Raw genomic sequence first — 15904 nt, forward strand, 5'->3', positions numbered from 1 at the left:
CAGCTGCGCGCGGCCAGCTCCCATTGGCTGAGGTTAACGAGGTAGAGAGCACATCTGCATCGGGGCAGGCCACGGATGGGTGAGAATGCAGCGAAGGCTGTTTTAGTCTCTCGCTCTAACTAGACTGTGTGTCTGTGGTAGACTGTGTGTTTTTCTCATGTGCGTGAGAACGTGCATGACTGTGGATTTATTTTTATACCAGGAAGGGTGGAAATGTGTGAATGAAGTGAAAATATAGTTTATTCCAGTACAGGATTCAAAACATTCACTGCATGTGCAAACAGATATTCTGTAACAGCGTGTCCTGTCACGTAAAGACCTTATAGCAGGAATCGATCAAACGTTTCCATCATATAAAAACTTGAATTAGTTTGGCTGATACACGTTGAATGTGTGCACACTTTCCTTACAGGATGGGAACTTGCAGCGAGTTGGGTCACTGCACCATTTAAAGACGTTTACGATCATTTTCTGTGATCTGTGGCGCTGCGTCGTCTGGTCAGGTTATACACCAATAATGCATAACATTATGGTGGGTGTTCATGGATCAGACTTAATTATCAAGCACATCTTGTTGCTGTGCTCCTCAAACCATTCCTGAACCACTTTTGCTTTGTGGCAGGGAGCGTTATCCTGCTGAAAGAGGCCATATACGTGCAGGGAATAAATGGCCTGCAACAATGCTTAGGCACATGGTACGTGTCAAAGTAACATCCACCATGTTGTAAAAGAAAAGGAGCTTCATCAGACCAGGCCACCTTTGCGTATTGCTCATCGGTCCAGATCTCATCCCGAAATTCTCATTGTTTATGCTTTGGTAGTGCACAGGGGTCAGCATAGGGACCCTGACTAGTTTGCAGCCATGCAGCCCTATTAGCAGCAAACTGTGACGCTCTGTGTATTCTGACATTCTATCAGATCCAACCACACAGGCCAGCCTTCCCTCCCCACTGTGCATCAGTGGGCCCTGGGCGCCATTGACTCTGTCCTTGGTTCACCACTGTTCCTTCCTTGGCCCACTTTTCATAGATACTGACTGCTGCAGATAGGGAACACCCCACAACTGCTGCAATTTTGGACATGCTCTGACCCAGTTGTCTAGCCATCACAGCTCTTGTTAAACGTGCTCAAGTCTTTATGCCCATTTTTCCTGCTTGAAAAAAGTCAACTTTGAAGACAAATGTTCACTTGCTCTCTAATGTTTCCCACCGACTAACAGGGGCAACAATGAAGAGATAACCAGTGTTACTCACTCATAATGTTATGCCTGGTCAGTATATATCAGCAGTTTTTAAAAAGTCACTTGCAATATGAGTTGCAATCAAAAAGTTCAGGGGCTTACTAGTAAAAATCAAAAACCTTACCTTATTTAAATTTCCTTATACCTTCTCTTGTACCTCTTGTGCTTTTTTTTTTTGGCCTGGTTTTGCTTATATTTCTTCATGAAAGTCCTCTTCTGATCAGTAGTGCGTATCCAATTTCACCCAGGAACTCAAAGTTCAGCAGAGAACAAGCAACCTCTGTCTCAATGCGACCCAGGTTTCACCTGCAGGATCGTCAGCATAGTTCAGCTGCTGTTAGGTGTTCTTCTGCAACCCAGCAGGTGTCATTAGATTTCAGTTTAAGACTGAAAGTGGCCCAGCCCTTTTTTACTTGGAGTGGCACATCAGGTCAGAAACATTGTTCTTTTCCAACATGATGGTTGTATACTGTTAATTTGTCACCCAAGGTCAGACTAAGTTCTAGTTTAATGCCCCCAAGGCATACGAGCGAGTACATTCATCAAAACAAGCTAAACTGTGGTATTATCATGTGATGGTACACTATATAATTTTGAGGTCAAACCAACAAAATCATGAAAGGAGATCCAGCACACATCACAGAAGCACAACGATACAAATGAGGACTTTCACAGTCCTTATCCTTAAAACAAAGAGGGATGGGATGTAAAAGAGCCAAAAACACATACTTTATGTAAACCATAAGGAGCCCCAATAATGTGGAATTCAAAATCACACTGAAAAACTTTTGTGCAAGAATTTTAAACACAAGAAGTCACTCCTGGAATTACATGTGCATCAGACAACTCAACTCAGCAAGAGGTGCAGTCATGCAAAGGGAATCATTTAAGTGAGCAATGACGAAGAACTCCTTGCATTGTTACTGAACATTTTCGGGTAGCTTCAGCTTAAAGATGAAACTTTTGCAGAGCCATTGCCCCGTATCCTGTAACTATTGACCCAAAAAACAGTGGGTTGAGTGACTGTACTCTGGCGTCCCCCTCCTCATCTGTGAACTGATCTGCATGAGAGTTCACGCTCGTTTCTGCATGTGCTGTCCTGTGCGCTCACTACTACGTCCAAGCATGATTGTGAGTGCACTCGGTCATGAATAAATATGCTTTTGTGCTTAATGGTGCTGCAGCGCACAGTAGTATCTATCTAGGACAGTAGCATGTCGTGATTGTTGTTTACACAGCCTATTTACATTAGAAAGCCCCGTAACAATAAGCAGTCTCACCATGTAGAGCCGATAGCCGGGGGTTTTCACGTTGAAGCCCATCGTCCTTATTGTCTGCCTCACCCGGGGAGTGTAGAATTAACAGATTAGCCAACTGGAGGGGTGGGGTGGGGGGGCTGGTGGAGGAGAAGAAAATGCCTGCATCTACTGTTTGATTTCGAAAAGGAAAGGCAGCCGTGATTGTTTGAGCGAGCATGTATGAATTCATATGTCTATTTGAGGATAATGACTGAAATCGTATGCGCACGGCACCTGATGAATGTAAGCGGGCCTTGATAATGTGCTAAGCCAAGTGTCTTCCGATCTGTCTTGACTATCTGGGATTTATTTTACAGTCTGCGTGTGCGTTTGTGAACTGACACACTATGAAGTGACGTGCGTGTGTGTGTGTGTGTGTGAGATAGGAAATCAGACGGAGAGAGCAAGCATGGAGAAGTGAAGAGAGAGGGCAAACATATTCCTCTTTACCTTGGATCCACTGGCTGAGTCACTGCAGATGGAGGGCATTTTTCATGCTGCATTGCTACACAGTTCCCTTTACTGCGTTATTTTTTATGACACTCCTCCCCAAGGATGCTGGAGTCTTAAGGAGGCCTCTGACTGTGATTAATATAACAGCCTTCGATGCTGCCTGACATTTGAGATCTTCTCCTACATCAATGCACATCTGTCTCATTCTTCACCAGGCGGGTGATGGCGGCAGCCTCGCGTCATGCTAGGGGAGGCACGGTGGTTAGCAGAATATTCAAACCTCCATCTGGCTCTTCTTGTCTTTCTTTCATTTTACCCCCACTGTCTTCTTCTTTTGCCTCTCTTCCTGTCATTCACTGCTTCCCTCAGATTCGGTTTATCTCACTTCCTTTAAACACACAGGTAGTGTCTCTCCCGCTCCTGCTGATTTTTCACGTGCCTCTGATGCTTCTGTTCCCAGTGGGTTCTCGGTATCACTCTTGGTTGGCCGGCTTAAATAAAACTCTGCCATCAATTATCAAACAACACTTGTTTGTCCCGGGAAACTTGCTGGCGTAATTATACAGCAGGCGTTGGAATCCAAAGGGTATTTTACTGCAATGTATCACAGGAACACCCCCCACCCCCCCCGTAGAAGAAATCAAAACTGGGTCAGAGCTTCAAAATATCAAAAGAGGAGCCTTATTATCATTTCTGTGTATTGTTAAGCTTCGTATTCTGCCAGAGAAGAACTCTCTAAACAATAGGATAGCACATCTAGGATGGAAATTAGGATACAGTGGGAGGAGAGGGATACCAAGACTCCAGATGTCAGGGAAGAAGGATCTGTCGTGGTGTGTGTGCTTGTGTCCAAAGCAGCCTATCGCTTTTAACACATATTCAACGTTTCAGTGGCTCCTGCATGACTTTTAAAGCCTTCAAATGTCGGTCCCTGCGCCGTTTACCTCCAGAATCTTCAGGGAATATCTTGGACCTGTGTACGTGCAACAGATCTAAGAGGGTAACACATATTTCTGTGTGTATATGTGTATCATGTAAAGTGCACGTGGGTGGTTAAATATATATGTCAGTTAGACACAAGCAGCTGCACTCATCTGACTGCTTGTGCTGAGGAGTGTGATTATGCAAAGATGTGTATAGTGCCTGTGAGTGCAGTGAAAGGGAGGTCTGAAGGCCTTCACCTCTACTTTCTGCAGTTTTCTTAAAAGGGGGGAAAATTGACCAATCCCAGGGACTCACTTATCTGGGATTGAGTCTTTTTAAGTTTGATGTTTAGTCAAAAACAATGTATATAAAATATGGACTACAGTGACTTACTTATTTATTAGACAGTAAAAAACATGGATGTAGCTTTCAGGTCCCAAAAATGAAGCCAATCCACAAGTTACTTACAGCTGCATTCTATTTGAAGGCCAGGAGATGGCAACACCTGTGGTTGCAAAAAGACCTCTGGTCCTAAAGAGTCTATGGAAAAACAGCTTTCTGTCTTGACCTGTGTACACACTTTCCTTTTGAGTTTATAGGCTCAGTCACTCACTTTAGGACATACTGAACAAAAATTAAGTCTATTTTGAAATTTTCGGTCATGCTGCGTTTCAGAATGTATAATTGTCCTTGGTATGAAACCAAAAGCTCACTGGCTAGTAATCACAAGTCAGCAGCCAATGAGTGTGTGGTTTCACAATCAGACTATATCTTTTTTGCAATCAAGACGGCAGAAATGCCCATCTCAAGGCTTCAAAACAGAACTTCAGAAACCAGTGGGTGATGTCGCCATAGCTACATCCATCTTTTACACTGTCTGTGATGCTGAGTCATTGGCTACACTAACACGGTTGACTGACAGAGTGCATCCCTAGACTGTATGGAGAAAAGGGAGAGACACAGATACCTGTAAATTGCTGATAAACTACACATGAGTATTAAATTACTACAATTTGGAGGTCACACTTCTCAGCACAGATGCTAACAGACCAATTATACAGGAAGACATGAGTGAGGTATAATTATTAATAATGCTCTAAAAAGTACCAAAACCACAAACAATCAAGTCAATCAATGCATCCATGCTGCTAATAGTGCATAAACTAAGGCCTTACTAGAAGTCTACTGCACCACCAGGTTAGCACTGTTGCCTCACAGCAAGAAGGTTGGAATCCATTGGCCAGCTCGGACCTTCCTGTGTGGTGTTTGCATGTTTTCTCCAGAAACTCTGCCTTCCTCCCAAGAACCTGCATTTTAACCAGTGTTGGGGAGTAACGGAATACAAGTATCGGCATTACATATTTAACCTCCTAGGACCTGGCGTCCACATATCTGGACATCACATTTTGGGTTGTCTAGACCAGCGGTCCCCAACCTTTTTTGCGCCACGGACCGGTTTATGCCCGACAATATTTTCATGGACCGGAACTTTAAGGTGTCGCGGATAAATACAACAAAATAAAACTAGTACCGGTACCGAAAAAAAGAAGATTTATTCATAACACATGTGAAAAGACCCAGGAAAACCGAGTAAACGATAAAAAACAATAAAAACAATAACAAAATAACGCTGAAAACCGATAAAAACCCTGAAAACTATACATTTTACACCTGAGCCTCAACTCTCGCGGCCCGGTACCAAACGACTCACGGATTGGTACCGGTCTGAGGCCCGGGGGTTGGGGACCGCTGGTCTAGACCAAAATACTACATTTTGCTCTACAAGGGCCTGATATCCACTTACGAGGACATTATATTGCCATTGTTCTATTGAAATTTTAAACAAATATCCTCATATGTGAATATCATTTTTCTCAGAAACAAAGATTAGGTAAATTAAAATCTGTTAGTTCTTTGTTTTTACATTCATCAGGTGCCAATCAGCCCAAATATCAAAGAGAAATTTAAAATGCATATCATGGAAGAGTTCGGGTCTTAGGAGGTTAAAATACAAAATATGAGTAACTGTTACTGTTACAGTTACTGTTTAAAACTGTGATAATTAGAATACAGTTACTTTCTTGGAATTATTGGATTCCACGGTCTTTCCGTGTCATATGTTAGGCTATCCCCTCTCTAATTTTGGTAATTCCACTCATTGCCAGAAACCCAAACAAAACACAAAATAAGAGGCTTTAATGTAAGCGTCCTGTTAATGTTGGTGGCGTCAATTACACAATGGACCCGGAAACGGCACAAAAGTTTCAGCAGTGCACAGGCAGGAATGCATTTCTTGGAAATTCCGACACCACTTCACATTGAAAGAAAGGGATGGGCGAAATCTGACCGTGCAATGCAAACTCTGTTTGCCAGCAACCAAGTTGCTCTCAGCGTCAAAAGACTCCACCTCCAACCTAAAGAAACATCTGGAAGTTCTTTTTAAAAAACCGACGTTAGCCTACTGCAACTACCTTGTTTTAGTTGTGGTAGCTACCTGGGTTATGTACCACTTCAGTATCTTCGATGTACTATTGCTGTGTGATTTATTACTATTGCTGAAGGCTACTCGCCACTGAGCTAACATTGTTAGCTGGCGTTAGCTGAGGTTAGTTCATAGACTGCAGACTGTTAGACTTGATGGATAGCATTAACAACCTGCTAGCTGCAAGTAATCATGTGCAGTTGTGAAAGCAGTCTAACCCCAGCTAACACAGCTAACAATGTTAGCTCAGTGGCGAGTAGCCTTCAGTAATAGTAATAAATCACACAGCAATAGTACATTTATGTAGTTGTAAAAAGCATGACAATATTGTAAGTGATCCAAAGTATTTAGAATATGTTACAAACTAAATTTGGGGGCATGTATTTTGTAATCTGTAGTGGGATACTAGCAATTAGCATAGTTTTCATTTTTCAGCCAAAACTTCATGTCATGAACCAAATCACATTTAAGACAAAAAAGGAACATCATACAGGGAATTTTATTGTGAGGTTAACTATTCAGTGTAGATTTAATTCTATTTGAACACCTATATCAGTATTGCAGTGAGAGTGTGGATGCAGATAAGTGGAAATGCCTGCCAAAAAAAAAGTCAATCAAAGAAAACAAAAGCCAAACTACACACCAATCAAACAGCTGCCTGCTGGAGAGGATGGAGTGAGTCGCATTTTGTTAGCAATATTTGATCTTTTAAGTATCATTGTGATCACTGTGGAATCCATGTCCCGAACAAGGATTGTCTGAATCAAAAACAAGTCAAATCTCCAAACTACAGACACTTTTTTCCCTTCCCACTGGCTTCAAAGACCAAAGGTCTCATCATGGTGGACATTTTTGCTGTGAAGTAATGGCACGCGCAGCAGGCAGTGTGGGAGGTTTATTTCCAAAAGGCGAAAGGCACAAGTTTATCTGTGGTTCCCTTTGGTCCTGTATTTGCTGTCTGCAGTTAGTCCTTCTCTGATGCATTGCTTTAAAAGGCATCAGGGAAACCCGTCTCTCTCTCTCTCTCTCTCTCTCTCTGTGGATTCAATTGACACTAGTTTGTGTGTCTTGGGATTTTCGGCATGTGCAATACACACACACCCACACACACACGACCTAAAAAAGCGTATCCGCGCACACTCTGAGCCACACGAGGTGAAACACACATACACAAACACACCCCCTCTATGCAGCGCAGTAAACACAGTGATTTTGGCTCCATTTTCTCCAGGGTGGTGACAAGTCCCCCCTCACATGGTTGAAATGAAATCCAATTATATCCGTAATGCCTCTTCAACTGTTCTTCTGCTTTGAAGGAGTCAGCTTCCTTGAGTCACCACTGCTGGACCCGAATGTGCTCGGCAAACCAGTGATGCGCAGTGGTGCAAATGTGCAGTGGAGACAGATGTATTGCGTGTGTGTGTGTGTGTGTGTGTGTGTGTGTGTGAATCAGTGGCAGAATTCTTCTGTTTAAGTCAACTAAGTGACTTAACTCCCCGTCAAACTTTGTTACTCTAGTAAGTGTGTCGCGTTGTTAGTGGGAATGGCTGTCTATTTGCATATTTTAATTAAATAGCAGGAATTTAGAATTAATCACTTTCTAAATTTATGGGCTAATTATATGGTTTTTGTCCTTGACATGTCAGCGTCACCCACCCGTGAATAAATTCATCACGGCCAAAGTTACGCTGACACCTGCAAACTTTGCTTCCTTCACTTACCCCTCAATTAGCCTCTTTTATGCTCTCTTCTGACACAATAAATCACATACTGTCACATTGTCTCTGTCATAGCGCCCCTGTGACAGCCCGATCGCGGAGATGAGTGGGCGGAAAATGCACGTACGGTGTGTGCGCACGTGCCCACGCACGTGCACGTAAAGCGACTTCTGCACACCCAGTGCACTCGCTAAAACAAAAGTAAATATATAAAATCGAATACAGGCCCTCTTTGATAAACTGGACATGGACGAGGTCTCGCGTGTTTCCATGACCCCCTCCCCGAAGGAGATGCTGTGTGCTTGGGGTTGCCGATTGAGCAAAGAGCGCGTCGTGTTACTTTTTCACAAATAGCGCTTAAAATGACATGGAAGGGACATCACCCTTTTTGTCAGTTTAAAGGGAAAAGTGATCAAACTTGTGCAGATGAGGCTATTAAACGTGCACAGCTTAGTTTGTATGTAAACACGTGACATCTGCAGTGTCTGCGCTTCATTTACACACCATTTGCACACAGCAAACAACCAAATTGGTGCTTGATGTGCACGTCTCCCCACGCTGTATAATGTCGTGAAACAACAAGAACTCGGCGGGGGATGCAGAAGCAAGAAAAAGGAATGCAAATGACCCAGAGTGGAGCCAAATTTCTGCTACAGTCAAGATGTTCACCGCAAATAAGCGACATAAGATGTGTCTGCACGCTAGCCTGTATCCGAGCAGTGTACAGAGGCAATGTATCCACATTGCGCTTTTAATTAAGAATGCGAGTTTGGCAGATGGGTGTGAATCCAAGTTCCTTTTCCAACCCAAAATGCAAACTGGCACTTGTCATTGTCCATCTGCTTTATTTCCTGTTCTTGGGATTTAATATCAGCGGCTAATAAACCCTCACACCTTGAGCTTGAGCTCCCACCATGTGTATCCTCCACGCTGAAGCTAGACTAACTGCTTCCATGCTGCCACTTGTTATTCTGCATACAGTATGCTCCAGTGTGGTTCAAGTGATGGCTGGATATAAATTCCAGCAGCATCACAAAAATCCTCAAATCTCCCCTGCCACCCCACCCATCCACTTCACTGCTGATAGTTTAAAATTCAATATTCATGCACGGTGGGAAAACAATAAAAAATCCAAGGTTAGTTAGAAAACACAGACGCCTTGTTACACTGACACTAATATAAAGCTGCGGTATGTAGAGCTTCTTTCGACCTAGATAGAAATCGAAGACGGGGTTTCATCTACACAAATTAGTGCGTGCATCTGGATTTGCATCGTCTGATTATTTCAAGATTTATCAGCAAGATTTTCTCCAGACCTCTTTGACCTTGAAAAGACAGCTGCTCCGGCTGCACGAGATTAACAAGCCGGTGTTGTGGTGTTCTTGGTGGAGAAACAAAAATGGCTTAGAGCAAGACAACAAGGGTAAAGGTGTGGCACGATACTGAAACAAAGTTAAAACCCCCCTGAGCATCGGCATTGCATCTGTTCAGTTGCATGAATCCTAATGCTGATTCACTACCTTTTTGTGGCTTTTCATTTCTTGACTGCTGCTTCAAGGTCACAACACTTAATCCTTTGAGACTGAAGGATCTGGTAATACTAAAGCAGTATTAACTGATTTTTTTTCCCTGTTTGTTTTGAGCAATATAGGGCAGTGGAGCAAGCTGTTTTCAGCAATGACATAAAACGTGGATATGTCACAGATGTTAGCAAACAGCTGCCATTTGAAAGCACACAAAATTTAATTTGGAGACATGCTGGCATGCAAATGTTTCTGCTCAAGCCAAAGAAGAAGTGCTTAAAGAGCGTTTCCTGCCTCCCATTTCCCGCTGTGGTCTCAGTATGATCGTGTTGAATAGGACCATACTCAGACTCAGTATGATCTCAGTCAATAAGTTATGATTTTTTAAAGTTTCTGGGTCTACATTGATGGACAGTTGTGGACTTTAACAAATAGTTGACTTGCATGCAATTCCATACTCCTACTTCCCAACAGAAGCACTACTTCCAAAGACATGCTAACTACCACAAAACAGAAAAAACAAAACAAAACACTATTATAAAATTGTATTAGAGGATGGATGAGTCCATTTAATACAGCCATTTTTATGCACACTTTCTCATGTCTTTATGCGTTCAGTCTTGTGTTTAATAACTCTATCGGGTTGAGATCCAGTGACTGACTTGGCCATTGAAGAATATCCCACGTCCTTCCTTTGAGAAACTCCTGGGTTGCTTTTTTCCATATGCTTTGGCTCATTATCCACTTTTGTGACATGCTGTCTGATCACCTTTGAATCTGAGCAGAGAGTGCAGCACTGTACACTTCACAATTCATCCTGCTACTTCTATCAGCAATCACATCATTAGCAGCCATATATTCCCATGCCATATTACTGCCTCCACCATGTTTGACAGATGACGCGCTATACTTAAAATCACGAGTTGTTTCTCACCATCTCCATGATTTTGTCTTCCTATCATTTTGGTTATGCATAAATAGTTGTTGGTTAATGGTTTCATCTTTCCACAACTGTGTCACCTCTTTGGATGTTTCTTTTAGATTTTGCTTTTCATTTCAAAAATGTACCAAATTCTTTATTTGACAGTCTGTGTATAAAAATGGCTGTAATTTTTATAAACCCACTTCAATTAAAGTTCAAAGTCTCGCCTTCAATCCCACCATGGTATTATGATTCAAAATCCACTGTGAAAGCGTGCAGAGGCAAAACTAGAAAAAAAGTGCCTTTGAGCAAAAAGCTATTGACCTAACTACAGTAGCAGTGCAGTCCCAGCTCATATACACAATAAACAATAGTCACATTGAACAACTTGCTCGTTTCCTTCAATAATAAATATGAGCACTACCACAGGTGTTCTGTCTCAGTCCCCTGAGAAGTGTGCCCCCTAGACCCACAGCCGATGGAGTACATCATGATTACCCGTGGTACCGGAAATGAAGTGGCCCGGGGTGAGAGCGATAAAAGGAGTGGAACTTCTCAGCAGTCGGAGTAGTCAGAGTCAGGGGTCACATGTCATTTATCGATGTCAGGCTTTGCCCCGCCGTGCCTCTCTGAATGCTAATCGCTCACGCTCTGCTGTGACAATACGATTAGACTTGATTAAAACAGTCTATTAGCATAGAACCCACAGGCTGGGCAAACATCCTTCTTTCCTGGAAAACATGCTCACTCTGAGTGTCGAAACTGCAACTGATTGGACGTGCACTTACTGTTCGTGTTTTTGGCAACCTTCATGCCCAGAATCAGAGGCAAATCAGCACTGTGCTGGTACAATGACCTTTTTCTTTGTCCTTGAAATACACGTCGTGACCCCGAAGCTGCCGCTCTGACTCAAACGGGGAACTAATTATTGATCAGCTTTCATGCCGAGGTTTTGCAAGGTAGCCACCAGTTACCCATCTCCCCTTAGGGAGCTGACTAATCATTTGCCAGGGTGCAGCGATGAGAATTTTGACTTAACTAATCGCTGGATTGAATGGAGATTAACCGCCACGTGGGGTGACGGCTCTCCTCTTTGTCTTTTTTGTCTGGACGGGGATCTGTTCTCCTTATCTTATCACCCTGCCTCATTTCTCCGGGGCAGTTCCCTGCCGTTATCAATTTTGCTCCATATACATGGAAATCAAAGCCTTTCCAGAAGTGGAATACGATTAGGGAGGGGGAGAAAAGTCTTTTGGTTCATGCCACCAAAAAACCTACGATGAACCGAGCAAATGAACAACAACAAACACTTCCTGTTATTCTTTATTTAGGGACTGTGTGCGTATTTGCCTAAAGAGAGCCTGTGGAGAGGGGTTTATTAATGCTGACTGGTTGACAGTGGTTGGGAACAGGGAACTGGGGAATTGACAATGGCTGCAGTGGACCCTTTAGTCATTTGTAACTCTTCACTTTTCTCTGTGGATGACTGAAGGGCCATCAATAAGACAAACAATAGTTGCCCACAGACCAGTTGTACCACATATTTTTGACATTGCCCCCATCTGATAACATGTGCTCGCTGCAGGTGGACATTCAACCCACAGCTGCCAATGCGCTGAACGCTAATTTCCCCTTTACAGTGGAGGTGGATGAATGGGTGAACAAGGTGGCACAAAAGTGACGAGTTCCTGCGTAACTCACGAAGCATTTCAACTGCGAGGCTTCTTTTTGTCTCTGGGCCTTGGAAATGAGGATTAACTCTCGCCTCACAGGACACAGCTGCCTGATTCCACTCCTGACACTGACCTCCTTTGTTTCTTTTTAATGACCAAAGAGTAGATGACTGTGTGTGTGTGTGTGTTTGTGTGCTTGTTTGTGTGTGTGTCCAGTAGCAGGGGTGTCCGATAAAGAGCGGGAGGTTTACAGAGGGGATTAAAACCCAAACAGCAGCTTCCCTCCCTGGTAAACAAAAGTACATGGGGATGTGCAGTGTGTGTGTGTGTGTGTGTGTGTATGTGTGTGTGTGCGCCACCGCTCGTGACACCAGACAAAAAGAGGAAGACTGAGTCCATCTGTGAAAGCAGCAGGATTAAGCTGAGCTCAAGCCAGGAGCTACACGTCAATCAACCACTAAGTGTTTGTGCGTGTTCTTGTGCCAATGTGCATATATGTGTGTGTATGTGTCACATGCACAACTGTACACCCACATACATGTGCTCTTCTGATCCCACAGCGAGGACCCCAACTTTGCTGAATTTGTTCGTAATCTGTGGGATGGAGCGAAGCCAGCGATACGTCAGTCACCCAACATAAAAAAAGAGAAAAACTTTATTTTTCGTGAAATGTGTGAACTCGGTTGGCACCCGAGCATGAATCGTATGTGGCTGACATCTCCTTCATACTGTAATGTGGGATGAAGACGATGCTTTAAAGTGCTTCAAAAACAAGTTTGACAACAAGAGGGCCGACAAAGTAACTAAATAATAATAATAAAATAACATAAATTCCTTCTGCAGGAATGTTCTACATCATTAGTGTGCAGTCAGTCCCACACAGGTCACCCCCTCTCAATGGTTGCTGGTGCTCTGTCTCTCTTTGAGAAGCTTGTTGTCTCCTTGTCAGGACCCCCGACTGTTTGCCCATAATGCACCAGCACTCCTGCATGGCACCCTGTGAGGGGTGGTGGTGGAGGGCAAGTCAGAAGCCTTCAATGAGCGGGCCACAAAGACCAAAGGTAGGCGTGTGCTTGGAGAGGTGGGGGGCTTGACCTGGATGTTCCTCAATAAAAGGACCTTGAAGGCAGGGGGTCATTACGCCTGCATGAGCCGGTGAGCGAACCTGGCTTTCTCCCCTTGACAATCTTAAGGGGTAAATTAAAATCAATACAGCCTATGATGAGGCGACTGCAGTGAGACAGGGGTGAGGGAAGGTAGGAGGTGGCGGACAGAGGGAGAGAGAGTGAGCTTGGACTTGATGGATGGCTGGTTAAAGGGGGATGATCAATTACCCTGATGGATTGCTTTTTGGGGATCTCTGAAATGAGACAGATCTCTGCTCTTTAAAGGCAAATTCAGAAGGAATGGAGGCTCCACTCCAGTTTGCATGAGAGCCCTGCAAGGCAGGAATATTATTCACTTACATCTTTGTTGTTGTGAGAAGTGGCAACTGGTCCCTCCTCCTCTCCAGAATCCTTTATTTTTCGAAAATGTTTAATCCCTTTCGTCCCCTCCCCCCTCCACACATTCTCCCTCCAACGGATCCCCTCTCTACATTATTCTCTGTGCATTTTAATTTTTTTTTCCTTCTTCTGTCACCGGGGGCCCAGTTTTTCCCCGCCTACTCTCCTCATTTAAGCTTGAAACTAGAATACTGGAGCCAAGAAATAGTTAATCTCTCCGGCTGCTGCTATGATTGGCCGCTGTATTCAGCGCTTCAGCCTCCTTGAATGAGAAATAGGGGTAACCAAGCAACTTCAGTGCTGGAGAGAAGAAGATAAAAAAAAAAGCAAAAAGATGATAGGGCTTTACGGGATTTTCACAATGATGGAAGAATTTTGAAGCTGTTAACAGAAGAAAGAAATAAAGAGGCAGAGGCAATGTGATTTTACCTTGAGTGTCCGGCAAATGGAATTAACAAATGGATTTTCTTAAACGCGCTTCCTCCCTCTCTCTCCCTCTCTCGCTCATTGAGGGGGGGAAATAGAGCGCTCAAATGAAGGAGACACAGATGTGGATTAAAACGCACAAATGGGACACTTCAGAAAAGCATCCACTGAGAAAAGGTGAGTAACATCTCAGCTTTTCTTTCTTTTCTTTTTTTTATGAGGGGTGTTGGGTGAAGAGGTGCTTCAGCATTAAACTGTGAAACTACAGAGCTGTTTAAGGATGCAAGGCAGCTCAGCGACATGTCAAGATTTATGGATGGGATGCGTTGAATGAAAATGGGTTGAGAACCAGTCCGCTGTGGATGACCGGGATACAAACACATACAGAGTGAAAAAAAAAAAGAAAGAAAGAAAAAGGGAAAGAGAAACAAATGTGATCGTGAAGCTGTGAACCTGATCGTCGGTGCTGCTTTGATGGATTTGAATGTGGAGTCCTCTGAAGCGCAAACGCCGGTCGCCTGTCAAATAACCCGCTGTCCCACGTCAAATTGCGCATAAATTACAAAGTGACGTTTGGGTTTTGATTGTTTTTAAACGATTTCAGCGCGTTAGCTGCTCATAGGGGCTTTTGGCTGTAGGATTTCGTGTAAAGGAACAAGTGTGAGAACAGGCGAAATCTTTTTTTCTCTCCCCACCACGTCTGTTGCTCTCCCCCCCCTCCACAATATTCAAATGAAGAGATGTTCTGCTGCAACAGCAGTAAGTCATCCTCAAACGAGTGCGTGTTAGCCCTCTCCGATGCTGAGCGAATGGATGAATGATGACGCATATGTTGATAAATGTATTGATTTCAGTGCGGAAGCGGTCAGGGAATGCTCGGCGGGCTGCAGTAGTAGGGGCTGAGTACCTGTGGATGAACGGTTGGATGGGAGCGCACAGCGCACAACGGCGCCGGTCTGTCCGGCAGCGGTGAGCAAAAAATGTGCCAGAAACCAGTGCGTGGGCCTTCAGTGTGAGTCCTCCGGTCAGCAACGACGTTCGTGGGTCAGTGTGGAGGTGGAAGCGTTCCAGTTAGTCTTGGAAGACGTGGATGAGGTGGGTGGGTGGGGGTGGGGGTGGGGGGTAGCGTGAGACACGACTTCCATTTGCGTCATTTAAAATTTTTTATTTTATTTTTTATGTTGATTTTTAATATATGTCTGGATTTGTAGGACTTACTTGCGTTGTATAAGCATGGCTAAACTTTGGTTATTTTATTTTTTTAAAGTCTGTTAACATTCTTGGTTCTATATTTAAAGATAACCCTAGACAACAAGGTGCATCCCTAGTCCAGAGGCATTTCTTTATTAATTAAAAAGAGACAAATATTGACAAAAATATTGTTTTTTTCTGTTAAATCATTCAATAGAACAGGCTACTGTCCTGGCTGTTTATTATTTTGTTTTTTCCAATGATAACCTCTCAAACCCAACCCCCCTCCCCCTTTGGGTAAAATTGAATTGGAGCCAGTGTTACCAGTTCAAATGCAAAGTTCATTACTGGACCATATGTCAGTCATGATGCTCTGTGTTTTCTACATGGGTGCTTGTATGAGAGCAGCCGTAAATGATGGGAAATGAGCACTGTAGTGGAAATGTAGTAACACAGCAGCCATCAGCTACAGATCAGGGTGCTGCTGAAACACTGTGGCTCACCTGCATCTTGTTCATGCCGTGGTTTGGTGGGATAAAAGCGAAGGTC

General features: G+C 43.6%; 1 protein-coding gene across 2 annotated transcripts in view; it reads left to right on the forward strand.

Moving 5' to 3' along the window:
• The first annotated feature begins 13945 nt into the window (after positions 1 to 13945).
• Positions 13946 to 15904, forward strand: part of LOC102794687 (disabled homolog 1-like) — a 48552-nt gene continuing 46593 nt past the window's right edge. For both annotated transcript variants that reach the window (XM_087831421.1, XM_087831422.1), the window contains exon 1: positions 13946 to 14341. The gene's annotated coding sequence lies outside the window, so the exon portion shown is untranslated. The remainder of the gene's footprint in view (positions 14342 to 15904) is intronic.

This window comes from Neolamprologus brichardi, chromosome 18 (assembly GCF_056152115.1).
Source record: "Neolamprologus brichardi isolate AB-2024 chromosome 18, ASM5615211v1, whole genome shotgun sequence".
In the NCBI taxonomy this organism is placed as follows: Eukaryota; Metazoa; Chordata; class Actinopteri; order Cichliformes; family Cichlidae; genus Neolamprologus; species Neolamprologus brichardi.